This window comes from Dipodomys merriami, unplaced genomic scaffold (genome assembly GCF_024711535.1).
Source record: "Dipodomys merriami isolate MVZ:Mamm:240054 unplaced genomic scaffold, mDipMer1.0.p SCAF_10, whole genome shotgun sequence".
In the NCBI taxonomy this organism is placed as follows: Eukaryota; Metazoa; Chordata; class Mammalia; order Rodentia; family Heteromyidae; genus Dipodomys; species Dipodomys merriami.
This window is the reverse complement of record NW_027202271.1, coordinates 37,922,160-37,941,907: the sequence shown is the minus strand read 5'-3', so window position 1 is coordinate 37,941,907 and position 19,748 is coordinate 37,922,160. Positions and strand designations below refer to the sequence as shown.

The 19,748-nt window shown below is 35.5% G+C and overlaps 1 protein-coding gene across 4 annotated transcripts in view; it reads right to left on the bottom strand.

Moving 5' to 3' along the window:
* The window catches only part of Tmtc2 (transmembrane O-mannosyltransferase targeting cadherins 2), a 352,627-nt gene that overhangs the window by 225,207 nt on the left and 107,672 nt on the right, over positions 1-19,748 (bottom strand). Inside the window, exon 1 of one of the 4 annotated variants that reach the window (XM_069989330.1) lies at positions 18,036-18,250. The exons of the other annotated variants lie outside the window; for them this stretch is intronic. The gene's annotated coding sequence lies outside the window, so the exon portion shown is untranslated. Of the gene's footprint in view, positions 1-18,035; positions 18,251-19,748 lie in introns of those variants that run through there. 4 annotated transcript variants of the gene reach the window in all.

The window sequence follows — 19,748 nt, the reverse complement described above, 5'->3', positions numbered from 1 at the left end:
GAGAAAGTAAGGGCTAAAGTAAGGGGAGAAGGCGTGGGTATGTATGTAGTAAAGCACCAGGCTGCCAAGCAAGCTGAGTAAGTTCTAGGCCCTAGTACAACCAAAAACAGAAAACTTTTCATATTGTCTACATAGTTCAGGATTCTCTGGCCTCTGCTTACCTTTCAGGCTACATGGAAGAGCACGTCTTTGTTAACATCAAGCCTGTACTCAAAAGGAACTGTGAACTCACCACCCTCAACTTCCAGAGCTCTAATCCTCAGTGTCTTGTAAAAACCTTCTAAAGGGTTTTATTTCAACCCATCCACCTTGACCTTGCTGACTCTGTCATCCTTGAAGTTCAGCTTTCAGCTGACTGAAGAAGCCCTCTCCACACTCCTGTGGAGGGAATTCTTCAGGGTTTCCTTTTGAGGGACTGTCACAATGATCATTATATATGGGCTATCATCCACATTCCACTACAAAGGATTTGAGTGTAGAGATAAAGCTGTTTGTCTACATAAAAACATTACCGTATGGACAGACATTGGGAGTGCTCCCAACATGTCATGTGACATGTATATTTAAGATATACAACTAAAGGTTATTGCTTCCTCTTCCAATTATGTACAAAACAGAAAAATAATTAAATCTGGAGATAAGCAGGGCTATCTCCTGGGAAACTTATAAGGGATGGTAAAATGGGAAAGGACTACCATGTTGTTTTTCTTGTAGAAGACAGCCTAGATCACATTAGGTTCTCAAGCAATTCTCAAAATTAATAGCAATATCACAGAGCATATTTCATACAGTAGACATTTTTGTCACACTTGCAGACATTTTCTAAATACCAGTGAATAAACAAATCTTAAATAATTCTAAGTACCACAAAGGACACAATCAGAAGTAGATATGACTATATAAAGTAAAAATAGTACAAGCCCTACTTGTTTCTTTTCTTTCTAAGAAACATAATTCTGACATTATGTCAATTATCACTAATCAGTAAAATTATTCTTACAAATAAATATTCTCATTTCCAGCCCTGATTATATAATAGGAATTCTTTTCTGATATGTGCACACTTCGTATTTCCACTGACACCTGGTTACACTCTATTAAAAAAAGAAAAAATACTTAAACTATTATAACTATTATAACTATTATAAACTATTATAAAAGCATTAATGTTTAAAATGGCATTTTTAAATTTGATAATGCAGAAATTTGAGATCTAAACATCATTTTCTTTATTGAATTTCTTAATATTTAAGTAGTTACACGGAGAGGTTTCAAGTCTACATATCAACTTATAAGTACAATAAATCTCGATTAATGTCATCATTTTATCATTCTATCTCTTCCATATGCACCCATCCTCTTAATTTACCTAGTTCTATTTTTACATATATACATTGAATATTACGACTGCATTCACTTATTCTTCCTTTCTCCATTAAAAATCATTTTCTTTTCTCCTCACCCTGATGAACAGCAAAGCACAAAACTTATATCACTGCCTTTTATGTACAACTAGCTTGTTTCTTGGTAATTCATTTGAAAAACATGACTGGGCACTCTCCTAAGAACTTCACACCTATAAACACAAAATCTTCACAAAAGTTAGAAGTTGACCCAATTTGAACAAAAATAATTCTATAAGAACAGCATTAAGTTGTGTATGTTTTAAGTAACATGGATTGATTGGAGTGACATTTGGCAAGATTAGTTTATTGCATGCTTTTGGTACTAATTTTTTATTATAGAGTTGGGATTACTTTCATGCCTCTTTTCTTAAAGTCAATGATCTCTTTACTGATAAATACTGTCAAAATATTCACAAAAACGGAAAACATGGATGGAATAAATTGTCTTTCAAATGACAACACAGAGACACTTTAAAACCAAAACAAACCCTCAGCCAATAACCCCAGATTTCTCCTTCACAAGCTGCATAAGAAAAGTCCTTTGTCTATATGCAACAGAGAGGTCAGAACAACAGATTCTGAAATTGCTTCAACTCTAGACTCCCACATTGAGCCCAAGAAAATAACTTATGCACTAGAATTTGGGCCTACTTCCCATTGTGAATTTTTAAAAGGACCATGGAAAGCTTTTGTAATCAGTTATATGACACGTCCATTATAAACAAAAAGTAACAAAAACTATAAAAGGCTGATAAAACTACAGTGTGGTTGGTAAGAAACTTATTGTGTTTAAAACTTTAAATGAGGGGCTGGGAAGGTGGCTCAGTGGTAGAGTGCTTGCCTTGTAAGCATGAGGCCCTGGGTTCGATTCCTCAGCACCACATAAACAGAAAAAGCCAGAAGTGGTGCTGTGGCTCCAGTAGTAGAGCGCTAGCCTTGAGCTGAAGAGCTGAGGGACAGTGCCCAGACCCAGAGTTCAGGCCCCATGACCGGCAAAAAAAACAACAACAAAAACCAACTTGAAATGAATAGCCTTGCTACTACCTAGAGAAACATCACTGGCTCTTTTGCCAAGTATGTTAAATACTTTATTAGTCAAAGTAAGCTATCACTATAATTGGACCTGCCATAGTATCTCATTACTTATCCTACTTTTTATTTTCTGAAAACTTCTGAGAACACTTTAGCTTTTCAGTAAATGTATTATTATGTGACATGCAACTTGCCAACTTACTGGCCTTCAAAGTAAAAGTTTTCTGAAATGTTATCTTTTTATTATATTGTCTTAATATCTAAACATCTAAGTTCTCTTCTTAAGTCACAGGATCTATCATTCGGTGCTGTGTAATACCCAATATAACCACTGTTTGGGAATTGTGCATATAAACCAATGTTTTTATGAGTGCCAATTACATAGTCCAATTAAACTGCAAACATTTTATGGACAGAAACCCTTTGTGATATTCTTTTGTTTTTTGTTTTGTCGGTCCTGGGGATTGAACTCTGGGCTTGGGCACTGTCTGTGGGCTCTTCAGCTCAAGGAGAGTGCTCTACCACTTCAGCCACAATACCACTTCCAGTTTTCTGGTGGTTATTGGAGATAAGAGTCTCATTGAGTTTCCTGCCCGGGCTGGCTTTGAACCATCATCCTCAGATCTCAGCCTCTTGAGTAGCTAGGATTACAGGCGTGAGCCACCGGCTCCTGGCTGTGATATTCTTTTTAACTGTAAAGAACCTAGCAATGCCTACCCTTCCTAGTAAATATTTAAATATTTGACTACTTTATAAAGAATCCCTGTATCTAGAGTATATTAAAGTCATACAACATTGAGAGTACTTAAAATGATTACCTTTGACCTACAATGAGCACAGGATATGGTGACTACTTCTTCCTAACTCCTAAATATGTTTGAATTTTCATAAAACTCTAGATATCTAATCTACTCCTCACATAATATGCTAAGATAAAATTTGAACTGGGTTATTCATGGAAATTGCAGAGATTATTCTTCCATGTATTTACAGGCAATTTTCTTAATGTAAAAGCTAACATGATGTGTGCAAGAATGAGTACAGCCCTATGTTAGCCTATTACTAAAACTATATAAACTTGAGACCCTTTCCTTAGCATTTTTAGGACATTAACTTCCTAAATTTTTTGACTCAATGTATGTGTTTAGACATGACTTACTTTCTCTTGCTCTGCTTACGTGAGAAAGGAAAGAAGGAATATTGGACTTTTAGGCTTTCACTTCATATAAGGATTTTTTTTTAAAAAGCTTACTTTACTTACTATAGTTACTTAACTTTAGATGACACGGAAAAGTTTCAAGCCTTTGAAATCTTACTAATAATATTCTTTTTGATTATTTATTTGTAAGTCAGAAATACCTATAACATAATTTCACATTTTAAAGTTATATCAATTATAATTATTACCTAATTATATTGAGCTGGATTCAAGTCATAACATCAGTAATTTTAGTAATCACTTGATGCAAATTAATCAACATCATAATCTTCTAATCTCAGCATCAATTTAAAAAATAAAAAGGAACTAGGGCTCCCTAACATGATTTCTGGCCTTAAAATGGATGCCTAAAATATATAGTCTAAGATGAACAAATATGTAAATTTTCCAAGAAGGAAGAAGTAAATTTAAGATCCTAAGACAGGGCTCTAAGTATGGGATTTCATCAAAAACTACTCACTGATTTGTGAACCAATAGAAAGTTCCAATCCCTCATAAGCAAGAGTGTATGTTATATGCTCCTGCCACGAAGAATTTAAAATAACTCATCAGGAAGGCCACGTACATTCAACCAGAGGGGAAAAGAAAAATCATTCCAGCCAGCAATTAAGAAATACTTTCTACCCCTACCAAAGATGTGCAATGATTTGAAGCAAATGTTGCTGCATAATTACATGTGAGTATAATTGAAGCCCTCCATCTCTGCAAGTCCTTTTATGTGAGTAAATGATTCGAAATGGAATGCAAAATTAAAAATATCTTTTTAAAGCACATCATTAAAATTATACTTTGGACTCTAAAACTTAGCAGAGAACAAGAAAACTCTTTTGAGGCATAGAGCAAAGACGATGAATAGTAGCATAAAGTCAGAAAAACAAAGATATGTGAGTGGGAGTGTGTATGTGTGCATATGCCATTATAATTGGGACACCAATAAGAGTCTTGGGCTGGAGTGCATTAAAAGTAGCATATTTTTCTAACACATTTCTTTTTTTTGGGGGGGGGGAGGTCATGGGGCCTAATCACTGTCCCTGAGGTATTTTTTGCTCAAAGCTAGTGCTATACCATGTCGAGCCACAGTACCACTTCCTTTTTTTTGTGTGGTTAATTGGAGATAAGAGTCTCATGAGGACTTTTCTGCCTGTGCTTGCTTCAAACCATGATCTTCAGATCTCAGCTTCCTGAGTAGCTAGGATTACAGTCATAAGCCACTGGTTCCTGGCCTTCTACCACAATTTTCATTTAAAATATCCATAAGAATAAAGCATTTGTCATGATGAATAGAAGCTGTTTGCCTCTCCTTGCAAAGTCCATAAGACAATGATGGATGAATTCATTCACCAGTTGCTTCCACTGGATGACAAAACATTTAAATTATATTAAATTTAAATTATATTTCAGAATATTCTTTATTAATACTAAAGTTTAGGTACCTGTCTGAGATAAATAAATTTATACAAACCTACCATTATCAACTGACTCTCTTCAACTCACTACTACCAATAGTCTACAATACTATTCAAGCTGTGTTAACAATTTCAACTCATTATTGAAACTTAGATAATCTCCAGCTACCTCATGATGTTATTTTTCCTATTATACAGCAAAGAAATTGGGAAGAAATATTAAGGAAAGGTAGCAAAACTAAAAAGCTTCCCACAAATAGAAATGAACTTTCTTTATACATGAAAATGTAGGTTTCCTAAAGCAATCTTACATAAAGCACCCCATTTGTTTATATAAAAAATCATATTCTTAAGGCATATTGGGAATTATTTTTTCCTATAATACATAATAGGTTATTTCCTCATCTTCCTGGGTTGGGGATATACTAGACAGTCTGTCTAGGAAAGAAAGGATTAGGAGAGGAGACAATTAGCTATAAAATATACAAAGGAAGCCACTGTGGCAAGAGAAACTACCAAGAAGATATGAAAAAACTTTGCTGAATGAAAAAAATAATCAAAGTTACTTTAAACAAATTTCATTGTTCTTGCAGGTCTCAGCTCTGCAAGGACATACTTGTCCACTCCCATGACTGAGTGTGGGAATCCTACCTGCTTTTCCATTCAGGTTCAGTGGGTATCCTTCCTTCCCTTTCCAAATACTTTTGTCTAATTATAAATTTGTTTTGAATCCCATCCTATGTATGTATAGTTAAAACCTCTTTATTCCAAAACAAAAACAAAAAACCAACCTTTCTTCTAATATCAAACTGGCTTCTGAACTAAGTACATAAAAATTTATTTCTCTCAAGTTATTTCATGTGCAGTTAATTATACACTTACACTGAAAGCTTCATATGCATATACCTATTTTGATTATTGAAAATCAAACCATCTATGACATTTATTTCTAAGATCCTGTTAATGTATTACCAAACTACTTAATTTTACCAAATGTTCTCAGATAGGCACTCCTATTAATGTCTTTGTTATAGACTCTTTTCCTTACACACAATCAAGCATCACAAATTTTGCATATCGTGAATTACATGATATCAAGTACTTATTATCTAAAAAGCCTAAAGGCATTTCATTTTGACTCGTTCAACACATTTTATTGAATGTCTGTGCCATCTGTGCAAGAAATAAAATACAGAAAAATTCTGAACCAAATTATTATAATTAATAGTGTATATATTTATTAATATCAAGGCCCTTCTCTGAACTACTATCACCACAAAATCATCTCACTAAGACAACTTTGGACTCAGCTTAGTAAATTATTGTGTATCCTTTTGTCTAGGCAGACACTCTACCACCTTTGCTATGTCCCCCAAATAACTGATATCATCATCATCATCATCATCATCATCATTATTTTGCCAGTCTTGGAGATTGAACTCAGGGCCCGGGCAGTGTCCCTGAGCTTTTTTTTTTTTTTTTCCTCAAGGCTAGCACTCTACCACTTGAGCCACAGTGCCATGTCCAGCTTTTTCTATATATGTGGTACTGAGGAATCAAACCTAGGGCTAAGCAAGCACTCTACAACTAAGTCACATTCCCAGCCCATAACTGTTATTTAAAAGCTGGAATAACAGCTAACAAGAAGACTCAGTATTTTTACCTTACTATTTCTATTGTTTGTTTGTTTTCCTAGAAGGAGAATATAAGCAGAGAGGTAAGATAAAAAACTATTCAAAGGTACTTGACAAACCAGAACACACACACACACACACACACACACACACACACACACATACACACATACACACACACTCACAGATAGTTCATGATCAGAATGATGATTATTAGTCAATTAAAGGATAAGCCCTATTTCCTTATGGAGGGAAACATGGAATGTATTTTGAAAAGATCTCCTACTTGTTTATTAGGCCAATTGTTTTAGCATATAACAGTAAGTTAATTAGATAATTAATTTGTGGGATATAGAATTGCTCAGCAATAGATGAAAAACCACAACTTAATGTCAGCTCCACAGAAAGCAGTTAAAACACAGAAAATTCTCTACACTTGAGATCATTTCAAAAGAGCCTTTTAACATCTCCATTTTTTCCTTTTTGCTTTTTCTCTATATCCCTCACCTAGCTCCAGTTTGTAGACCCTTACCAGTCTGTGTAAAAATTAGGAAAATAGTATTTGAGTCATGCAAACTATTACATGGAAAATGAATAGCAAATTCTGCAATCTGCCCAGCTGTCCTAAGGACAACATGACTATGCCACAGCAGAATTGTCTGCGTTTCTTATAAAACTCTGTCAGGAACATATCAGATCTTCTTAGTAACACTGTCAAATTCTCCCTTTGCTCCAGGGAATATGAAGGAGATATCCACTGAAACCACACAGACCACTCAAAGAAAATTCATTTGGCATCATGGACTGATGAGTTTTACTTTGGATTTGATAAAGTCCTCATGAGTTTTGAAGCAGGCCACTGTCAAGAAAAAAAAAAAAGAAAAAAGAAATATGCCATATATAAAAGTAGGCTTCTTTAAGTAGAACTTTTTTTGAGCACTTCAAGATGACAGCAGAAGTTGGGCAGTACAGAATTCTCATATATCACCTACCCCATAAATGAATAACTTCCTTTTCTCTGGCCACATTGTATACCACGATGGTCCATGTTATAACTAGTAAATCCAAAGGTAACTTAAGGTTTACTTCAGAGTTCACCATGGTGTTGTACATTCTATGGATTTTTTAAAAATGCATAATGACATGAATCCACCACTACAGCTTCACACCAGATACTTACACACCCAACAAGTCCTCCCTTTTTCCCAATTCTCTATCCAGCTCCTCTCTTAATCCTAACACCTGGCTAAGCACTAGTGACTCACGCCTGTAATCCTAGCTACTCAGGAGGTTGAAATCTGAGGATGGAAATTCAAAACTATCCTGAGCAACAAAGTCCATGAGACTCTTATCTCGTAATAACCACCAAAAAGCCATGCGTGGATTTGTGGCTCAAGTGATAGAGCACTAATCTTGAGCACCAAAGCTCAGGGACAGTGCCTAGGCCCTAAGTTCAAGTCCCAGGATGTGAGAAAAAAAATCAACCAATCAATTAACCAACCATCCAAGCAACAAATAAATACATAAAACAAAATATCCTGCCACCCAGTAGTCTTTCACTACCTCCATAGATGTGCCTTTTCTAGATCATATGATTGGAATTATATAGTAGTAGCCTTTCCAACTTCTTCTACCTGATAATATGTAGTTTAAGTGCCTCCATGTTTTCCCACAGCTTGATAGCTCATTTCTTTATAGCACTGAATAGCATGCCACTGTATTAGAGTGACTGGGTGAGAACTTTATTGTAGTTTCCAAGATATTCAAGGAGAAAGTCAAATCTTTTTTGTTTCTTTTCTTTTTATTTTGTGGCAGTGCTGGCGATCAAATCAATAATTTTGTGTATGCTAGATAAATATGTTATTACTGAACTACAGCCCCAGGTCCTACATCTATAGTTTTTAAAATATTCATATACCTATTACATAGACTCCCATATAGCAATTGAAAAAAAAAATGTCAAAAAAAACATGAAAGTGATGTTTCTTAATTCTTCTAAGGCTTAGTTTCCTCATCTACAAAACTGACCATTTTCCTCAAACCACCATGTAAAAGATATCATCTATCAATAATCCCTATTACAAATTATAAACCTGACATCAATCTTTTAGTTCCAGGATAATGAAAATGGTAAACAGCAAAGTAGGGGTAGGAGTGGGATGATATTCTTTGGGTATAAAAGTTAAAGAGACACTGATTCCCTTAGGAAGGACCAAAGGACTGAAACAATCCAAGACCAATGCCTAACATGCTTGAATATCAAAAGTTTGAAGGCAACTCTACAGATTGCCTACATCAGTGAAGGAGGATTGAGTTCTGGTTTAAATAGTAGCAAACATAAAACTTCTAATTATTCACAGATCATTAAGAATCTCTATTACTGGTAAAATAATGTAAATTTAGGCTGAAGCAATCAAAACCCTAAACTATAAATGGAGTTTCCTTAGGAAGTCATATGAGATCACCAGCAGTGTCTCCTTCTGAATACTACACTTCAAAAGGAAGTTTGGGCTGGGTGCTGGTGGCTCACACTTATAATCCTAGCTATTCAGGAGGCTGAGGACTGAGGATCGCAGTTCAAAGCTAGCCCGGGCAGGAAAGTCCTTGAGACTCTTATCTCCAATAAATCACTCAGAAAACCAGAAGTGGTGCTGTGGCTCAAGTGGTAGAGCGCTAGCCTTGAGCTGAAGAGCTGAGGGACAGTACCCAAGCCCAAAGTTCAAGTCCCACCACGGACAAAAATAAAAGTTTGGTAAGTTTGAGATTATCTAGGAGAATATGAATAGAATATAGGATCACAGAACCAAGTGATCCAAATGAGTGGGAAGTAGGAGATGTTAAGTCTCATAAAATGCAACCACATCAGGACAGAAATTGAAAGTTATAGGGAAGAAAGGGCTCCAAATAACTGAAGAAAATAGTGTATTTATGTAGAGCACATGGGCAGCAAAGATGGCGCTGAGAGAGAGTTGAGTGGGCAGAGCCTGATTTGCTTTTCCGTTGTTCAGTGCGTAACCAGCCCGTGGAAGCTTAGGTGCATGATAGGGTGTGACCTTGACAGTGATTGGTTCCTCTTCCTTCCCTGCCACGCCACCTGCTCTTTTTTGCTTTAAAAAAGGCTTGCTCTGTGTTAATGAGTTTTCCTACTTGACTGTCTCCGGGCTAAGTGAGGCTGGGGAATGGGCGAGTGGAGGCATTTACCTTTCCTCTGACCCTGTCTGTCTTTTGTGGGACAGTTCTAAATCTCTATATAGAACTCTCTGGAATCATGTATTTCACCTACTAATTTGTGAGTATATAAATAGTGGTTCTACAGCAATTACTATAGTAAAGTGTAAAAAAAAAAAAAAAGAATCAAATACAGATTGAGTAAGTACAAAAGTTAAAACTATGTCTCAGAAGTTCAAAGCTATTTATTATCTGGCAAAAGATGAGAAGTGGGAGGGAAATCAGAGATTTTGTTCTCATTGGAAAAGTCCAACTCTAACTTATTTCCTTCGTTAAGGTGTGAAGTGAAATGCGCTGGCTGAAACAATCCAGAAAATACCACCCAAGATAGAGAGGACAGGAAAGAGAGTCTCAACATTTTCCATTACCACAGAGACCGGCTGTGAAAAGGCTGGTGAGAAAATAAAGAAAGCAACTGATCTTCACATTAAAAGGTTCAGTTACCAGGGTCATCTAGCCAACCCAGGTTCTTCTGAAAGTAGAAAGCAAAGTCTAAATTATGGACTGACAATAGTGTTTGTTCATTTCTTTTATGGCCTTACTATGCCTTCTGAGAAATGACATAAAGCTTAATGGCAAAACACACAAATGATACAATGAATAACAGTAAAGAAAATAGTTTACTCAAGTCACTGGGAGTCAACGTTGACACATACTCAAAGGGATTCATTTATTCCTTGGCCAAGTCAAACAGATTTTAACTGGACAAATGGCTTTCTGTCATTCCACATTCTAAAATTATTGCAGGACATGAAACAAAGTATCAATGAGAACAACATCCAGGCCCAGAATATAACAGAAGAATATAACAATAAAACAAACACAAAAGAGTCCTAAGGAAAACAGAAAACTTCCAAGATACCAGGTTAAAATAAAAACTAGAGCTTTATAGGATTAAAAAAAAATCACTTTATCATTCAATAGGGTCTAAGTTTGTTTGTGTTTTTTTTCCTAACTTCATACAATGGTTCTGTGTAGTTCAACAATTCAACCTAAATGATTTCTAGAGTATGGATTAAAGTGAGCAGGATGAGAGTTTTATTTGTCTAGAAAAATTTTTAATCTAATCTTCCTTTCAATGGAGAACATTCTCTAATCTTGCTAATATCTACTACATATTTCCAGCAAGTGAAAACTTGCTAACATGCAAGCCTACCCTTTCCCCTTTCCATTTTTAGATGGTACTACAAGCTCTACAAGCTCTCTCCTCCTAATATTTGTTCTTATTTGTAAAAATAGATTTACAGTGGTCTAAGATAATGATTACATCTTTCTACCCTCTCAGGAATATGCTGGACACCTGGACATGAGTTCATATAAACTCATGTCTCAGAAGTCTTCACGATTGTTTGAAAAGGTTGGGGCATTTCCTGAGAGTTACAAAAATCTCTCTGACCCTTGAAGAATTTACAACCCTTGATGCAAAGGGCATCATGTATGTAAAGGCATGTATGTCACATTGTAGGTGAGAAGCAATGGATGGTTTCAATTTTCAATGAACTCTTTATAACTGATACTTAATTTTCTGAATGAATTTCAGCTGCTGTTATGTTTGGTCACTTTGAAACGTCTTAGTTTTTGTAGTATCTTGACGTTTGCACCTTTTATATAAAATACAATATTCTCTAATGGAATTTTTCATTATTAATTTTAAAATAAAGAACGAGAAAAATATCATAGTCAACTCAACAAAAATCAGTAAAGGAGCAACTTCCTTTAATATAAAATCTTTTCATTTATGCATTTATATCTAGTTTGTTTTTCAGCTGTACCTACTATATCGCAAACTATGCTAGGTTATGGAAATACAAACGTAACACACTCTGCTTACAGGAAGTAAGGGGAAGAAAGACTTTCTGGATTGTGACTCCCACACCACTCTCCACCCAAGTGCCTGTGAAGAATCTTCCTGTGTAATAGATGTAAATGAAATCCTCTCTTCTCTCCTGAAAATAAACAGTATTATCTTCCACTTGATTCAACTCAGCATTCTGAAGCACACTACCCTCTTTGCATTTGCTGGGGCACATCTTCATTTTGTCATTGATTAAATGTTTTGGCCTACAAATTTTATGCCTATTTCTTCCTGGGACAAAGTAAGCAAAAACACATTTATCTTGAATAGAATGAGTGCCAACTTCAATAAACGTTTAAGGAAAGATTCCACGAATAAACCACAATGAGACTGAGTATTAGGATCCCTTTAAAATTCAAAGATAATAGAGAATTCATTTCCTGACCCTAAATGTCAAAACAGTTATATTAAACCAATGAATGTTGGATATAAGGTCACAGTAAGCTCCAGGGGCAATTTTATTTGTTTCTCTAAAATTCATATAATTAAAAGCATGGCATTTAAAACAGGATGACTGCAGATATCTATGAGTATAAAAGGCTAACCATTAATCACGCCCAATGGGTCACCAAAGACAGGTCATAGGTCACAGGTTTCTGAACACACAGGAAATCCAAATAAATCATTACCAAATAATACAAATTAAGCTATACTTTCCAACTATCACGGAACTATAATGCCTTACAGTAGCCTCAATTAAACCAGTGGGCATACGTGACTAGTATAAAAACACTGTATATAACTGTATATAACACGATATAACTAAATAAAAACTTTAAAGCATGCAATGAGTAGAGACAATGAAATACATAGCTGCAAATAGAAGCATTCAGAGAAACAACCATGAAAAAGTTAAGCTAAGTGATGAAAGGAATGAAAACAGGACAAAGATCTGGTTGTTTAAAGTAAATCTGAAACCTTGGCAGAGATAATAAAATTAGCATCTGGTCTTAGTAATGAAGTGTTTGAGACTGATCCACTGGTAAAATATAGGGTACAATTTTGGGAAAGGCACAAAGAGTTTACATTAAAACTGTCCAAAGTCCTAAGGAAAACAAGTCAATGTCTTTCAGAAAATGCCACTGGTCATTACCAAACCTGAAAGCTGAAATTCAAACATCCCCTCCCTTCTCCAAGCCCTTTGTCCCATGGTTTACCTGCACATCTTTTCTCCTGATCCTCTATACTACACACACACACACACACACACACACACACACACACACACACACACACACACACACACACACACACACACACACACACACACACACACACACACACACACACGTTTCCATATATATCTTAGCTCTTCTCTCTATGCAAGTAGTATTCCTTTACACTTCTCCAGGGCCCAATTTTCTCCTGTGATAGAGATGATCCTTAACTTGCCTGTCAATTTCTATCTGGACTTCCATCAAATTCAACATTTTTGAAGATCAACTCCTCACGATTCTGAAGAAAATAAACCCTCCTCAACACTGGGTTCTTTATGTTAACAGCATCTCTCTTTTCAATTAGCACTTGTTTCTTACTCTGGTGTTCATTTGATTTCAAAGCTAAACAGTTCAAACAATGCTGTCTCTTTTATATCTACCCTTCATGCTCCTTCCACTAATAATCAGGATTTCTGGTTCTCATTCCTTTTAGCTTGATTATTTGAAATAGCTCCAAGTTATTTCCCATCTGATTTTTATCTATAGACTGGCTTCCTGTCTAACCCTCCCTGAACACTATAGCAAGGTGGTGAGTCTAAGAAATGTAGTGGTTATGGTACATTCCTACAGGAAAGTCATTCATAGCTGGGTACTGGTGGCTCACGCCTGTAATCCCAGAGACTCAGGAGGCTGAGATCTGAGGTTCTTAGTTTGAAGCCAGCCCCTTAGACTCTTATCTCCAATAAACTACTCAAAAATGTGGAAGTGGTACTGTGGCTCAACATGGTAGAGTACTAGCCTTGAGTACAAAGAAGCTGAGGGACAGGGGCAAAGCACTGAGTTGAAGCCACAGGAATAGAACATAACTTTTTGTCATTACAAAGGAGGCTCCACAATCATTTCTAGCTTATTTTTCTACCTATATTACTCAACATAGCTTATGTATATATCACATTACAGCCAAACTACACCACAGAGTACACATCTCCCCCAGAGATACACATCTCAGTGAAAATACCTGATAACAGATTCTCTCCTAGAAATACCTTCTTCCAAAAGCCCATTTACCAGAACTTTCTACCCATTCTACATGGATGGTGGTGTTTCTGTCTTAAGAAGACAGCAAGATCTTCTAGGATGCTAATGCTAGAGCCACACACCCACCAGTGCACCATGAGTACATTATTTTATCTCTATAAGCCATGATTTCACCACCACCACCATCTTCCTTATTCCATTCGTTATGATACATAAATGTAATGTGACCCCAGATGAAATACAATGTATGGTACTATATTTTGAACATCATTATGCCAGTATCCAGAATACATGGAACATAGAAGCATAAGGAATCTTTATGGAAACTATATGTGAATTTTTCAATCAACAGATGTGAAATTGATGAGCAGATGTGAAAGAAAGCCTTAAAATTGTGCATACTTTGGAGCTGGGCATGGTGGTACAGGACTGTAATTCCAGCTATTGCAGTGTAAGAGGTATGATGACTATGAAGCCAGCTTGGACAAACAGTTTTAAGATTATAAATTAAAAACAAAATATACTAAAAGGCTTATGAGTATCAAGCAACAGAGCAAGAGGCATGCTTTTTATTCCTTCCAATACTGGAGGGAAAATTTTAATTACAAAGAACAAAATAGAAACATAAATGTAAAGCCTTAAAAGAAAAAAGAAATGTCCTAAACAAGGTAGTTTGAAGTTGCTTCCAGAAAAGCTTATGAAATGTAGAAACAGTTTAAAGATCAAACGAGGTGGCAGTCTCATGACAGCATTCATCTTACAGCCTTAGTTTTAAATGAGGCATTGACTGAATTGCCGTATGTCAAGATAAGTGGCCAAAATGGATAAGGAACTAGAAATAAGGTCATAAGCAAAGGAAGTAGCCTACTTACCCACAAGAGAAAGACTAAAGAGGGAATAGGACCTTTGCCTTAACTATGGGAAAGTATTAGTATTTGGTCGAGAACAGTGCTGATTTTTGTATAGCTTCAAGAAGGAAAAATGTCAGGAGAAGGATATTGTGTCCCTATGAGAGAATGACCATCAAAGATGCCCGAGGATCTAACAGACTGCTGTTGTAGGTAGTGAGCCTCCACACACACAAGCCTTTAAGCAGAATCTAGATAGTATCTGCCAGACATGTTAAGAAACTTGGGATGCATATATGGTCAAAAGTATTACAGGCTGAGCTCACCTTAAAAAATAAAACAAAAAGATTGGCAAGCACTATTATACCAAGTTTTAGAATATATGAATATACCAATATGATATATTTTTGAAGCTCTGAGTCAAAGAATGAAAAAAAAACACTGGACTTACAACATTATATCTTTATTATAGGTAAAGTAATTTGGCTAAATCTCATTAAAACTTAAAAGGCTTTCTGAGGAAAAAATATAAAATTTTTCTATTTTTGAAAATTTGTCTTTAATAAAATAATACCTAGGGGCTGGGAAGTTGGCTCAGTGGTAGAGCGCTTGCCTTGCATGCCTGAGGCCCTGGGTTCGATTCCACATAAGCAAAAAGAAAAAAGCCGGAAGTGGCACTGTGGCTCAAGTGGTAGGGCACTAGCCTTGAGCTGAAGAGCTGAGGGACAGTGCTCAGGCCCAGAGTTTTTGGCCCCACAACCGAGCCAAAAAAATAAAAAATAAAAAATAAAATAAAATAATACCTAATTCTTATTATATAGGATTTTAAGACTTTCAGAAAAGAGGGAATAAAAGAAAGATAAAAATAAAACAAAAAGATACAATAGATCAAGCCAGTTAGGAATTATAATTTAATCCATTTAATTAAATAATTCTAATAAACATATATAGATGATCTTTTATCTCATAAAAGAAAACCATGCAATTATATTTAACTCTAATATTACTATTCCACATGATACAGAAAATGTCCAATGCACTAAGTTCATAAAAATCCATTTGATGTTAGTTCTACCTACATTTCAAATTGATTTCCTCTCATTCTCAATATCCCTTCTACTGGAAAGACTCAGCTAAGTCTGTTGACACTATTACATCCAGATTTCTATTTTGGCCAGTATTGTAAAATAAATTCCTTACTTTTAATATGAAATCAGATTTTTTTTACATTTGTTTGTTTGTATGCTTTTACTCCCAAGGAACATAAAGATTCATGAAACAATTTTCTCTATACAGAGATAATATTTAAAATAATATTGAAGGTTAGTCACAGTAAATGAGTTACTTCCAGCATATTTCAATCACTGAAATGTAGTAGATATGTGGGAAGAAAAGTACACTAACATTGCCCTGAATTTTCAGATATGTACAGAGCACAGTATTAAGTCCACAGAGAAACACCTAAAACTGCAGTCATTTTACATGCAAAAGAAATTATATTTTATATTATATATGCTTCATTCAGAAAAGTATACATAAGCTTTTCCCTTAGACAATGATAAATTCTTAAAATTAAAAGTATTGTGTTTCTAAAGTAATTTTCAAGAATATAAAAACCAGATCCGTCTTTGAAAACAAGAAAGCTTTTAGTTATTTTTATAGAATATTACTTATACACATATTCAATATCTTCATGTTCATTTTTCCTACTTCTGTTTATTTCTGACACTAATTATAATTTAAACATAACAAACTAAGCAATATACATCATAATTAGATTAGTATGCTTCTTTAAAATATTAAAGAAATAGACCCAAAGCCTTGCTAATTCATGAGAATATACAGGACAAGGTACACTGTGTACATTACAATAGTCATAAAAATGCTTAATTCATAATAGATGATCAATATATCCTGTATAATGCCAGTAAAAAGAAAAAAATCATTTACTTCTGTTTCATAATAACCTTGCTGGAAAATATAAAATTTCTCATGCTTTAAAGATCTTATTGACCTAATCTTAGTGCCTGCCAATGTTTATTGTGATTTATTTGTTTGTCAGTACCAAGGCTTCAACTGAGGGCCTCTTGCTCTCATGTGGCTTTTTAGCTCCAACTGGCACTCTACCACTTGAGCCACATTTTCACTTTAGGTATTTTTCCTACTGCAAGAATCTGAAGGGATTTCTCTGCCTGAGTTGACTTCAATCAGTGATCCTTAGATCTCAGCCTCCTGAGTAGCCAGGATTAGAGGCATGAGTCTCCAACTCCCAGCATTATTTTGTTTTATAATAATTCTATTAGTGTAAACTATAATTTGGTTCCGTGTTTACACGCAAAATGGCCTTTAATATGGAACTCATGGGAGACTCCTTTTACATAAAAGGTAAATTAAGGGGCTGGGAAGGTGGCTCAGTGGTGGAGTGCTTGCCTTACATGCATGAGGCCCTGGGTTCGATTCCTCAGCACCACATAAGCAGAAAAAGCCGGAAGTGGGGCTGACGCTCAAGTGATAGAGTGCTAGCCTTGAGCTGAAGAGCTGAGGAACAGCACCCAGGCCCAGCTTTCAGGCCCCACGACCGACCAAAGAAATAAAATAAAATAAAATAAATAAATAAAAGGTAAATTAAGATCTCATCCACAGACTTTAAAGAAAAATCTAACATTTGACTGTTATCAACATGAGCTTCTTTTGACATAAGAGAGGGAAAAGAATCCACTTTTGTCATGCTTCTAAAGAAAGTGTTTTTTTAAAGCAACTGATTATAATTCAGGCTTCTCTCTCATTAATCATGTATACATATTTATTATCAGCCTCCTTTCTCCATATCCATAACAAAAGTAAATACCATTACCTAAAACCAAGATCTCACCATGATTCTCCAGGAAAAGAAATAAAAATCTGCCTATAAATTACCATTGTTTCATCTCTTCCAATATGGAAGAACCAAAATGGCATGGAAGAACCATGCCAATGTAATCAACATTTGAATTATTCCACCCTATATCACAAGCATAACTACGGGACACAGCTCATACATTGAACATCCCAACTAGGAGACTCCAAGCATACATCCCAGGGAAAACAGTAGGAAAGGCTTCTTTCTAATATAAGTCAATCCTGTAAAGAATCCCAACTCAAGCTCCATCCTGGTCCCAAACCACTGGGTTTAAGCATCTCATAATGTCTATGTGTATAAAATCCAATCTTACCTCCAGCTCCTCCTCTTTTTCTCTTCTTTTTTTTTTTTTAATTCCACAGTACCATCTCAAACTTTCCTTATTTCCTGTAGAAATCATCTCCTAAAAAATGAAGTCGAATGTATATTTTCCCCTTCAACTTCCCAACTCTGCACCTAGGGATTTGCTTCCTTTCTTCAGTGAGGGAAGGGAGTCTGCTGCCCTTCTGTCCTCATTTTTTTTTTCCTTGAGTTATATAGCTAGGAGTGCCTCTTCACCAGGTAGGTTACAATCACAAAAAAAGCAAGTTCTGCACATTGATCATTTTGCTACCAGGTACAGTACTGAGCACTCCCCAGAGGGTACTAAACCAGTTCCTTATTACTAGTACATACCCATAATATCCTTATGACCAATACATGCCTGTAATATCCTTTTATTTCCTTACTACTTTATGGCAAATACATACCTATGATATCCTTTTATTTCTTTACTACAGAACTTTTGTTATGAAAGACTGGAAGATTTATAAATAAATGATTTCTAAATCATTTTTGTTCTTCTTGTTGTTGTTTCACTCAGCATAGAAAGTCAACTGAAGTACCTTGTCTTTAAAAAAATTAGCATGGATTTATTTTAGAATAACAATGTCAAGGTAGGGAAAAATAGAAAAAGGGAGAAATATGTCTTGTTCCCCATAAAGGAAATAAAAGTTACTGAGGTTTTTTTTTCATTAAAAATATCAGTGACTGAACTGGATAGAATTCTCACACTGTTAATCCCAGTTGCTTCAGAGGTAGAGATCAAGAGGATCTCATTTCAAAGCCAACCTGGGCAAAAAGTGAGTGAGACTCTTATCTCAACAAAGAAGAGTAGTAGAGAACATCTCTAATCCTAGCTATTCAAAGAGATCATATATAGGAAGACTGCAGTCTGCCCTAGGCAAAAACCTGAGAACACCAAATGAAATATATCTAAAGGAGAAATGGGCCAGAGGTGTGACTCCACTAGCAGAGCACCTGTTTAGCCTGAGGAAGCTATAATTGTATTACTACCCAACCTCACCCTCAAAAAAAAAAAAAAAAAAATCAGTGACTAATTAGTTTAAAGGAATACGAAATTTTGAAAGAAGTTGGCCAATTCCAGGTAGAATTCCAGTTTTCTCTTTTAATTCTAATAATGTTCAATAAGTCACTTTAGTGACTTTAGATTACTTTAACTGTCACATTTAGTTTTAATTTTATCTAACAAAGGACAAAGCTTTGGACTAAAACAATTTGTAGTTTAAACCAAAGGGTTTTTGCTATTATGTTATTGTTTGTTTTGGCCAGGCCTAGGGCTTGAACTCAGGTCTGGGAACTGTTTCCCTAAGATTTTATATTCCAGTCTAGTATACTATCTCTTGAACCACAGATGTACTTCTGGCTTTTTGGTGTTTAATTGGAGATAAGCATGTATCATCAGATCTCAGCCTGCTGTGTAGCTCAATTACAAGTGTGAGCCACCAACACCTGAATTATATTTTCATTTTTGTTAAATCTATATAGTAGTCCCTCACTTTTCTGCAGTGATGTTTTCCAAGACTTTCACCAGAGAACAGAAACCAGATTCTATATATTTTTTTTCTTACATATATACAATTCTATAATAAACTTCTCCTCCCCTAACACTTCAGGGTTGCCAAGAACATATGGAAGTTGCCACCATCACCAGTGGTGGGCTCTGGGGCCATCATAAAGTAGGGTT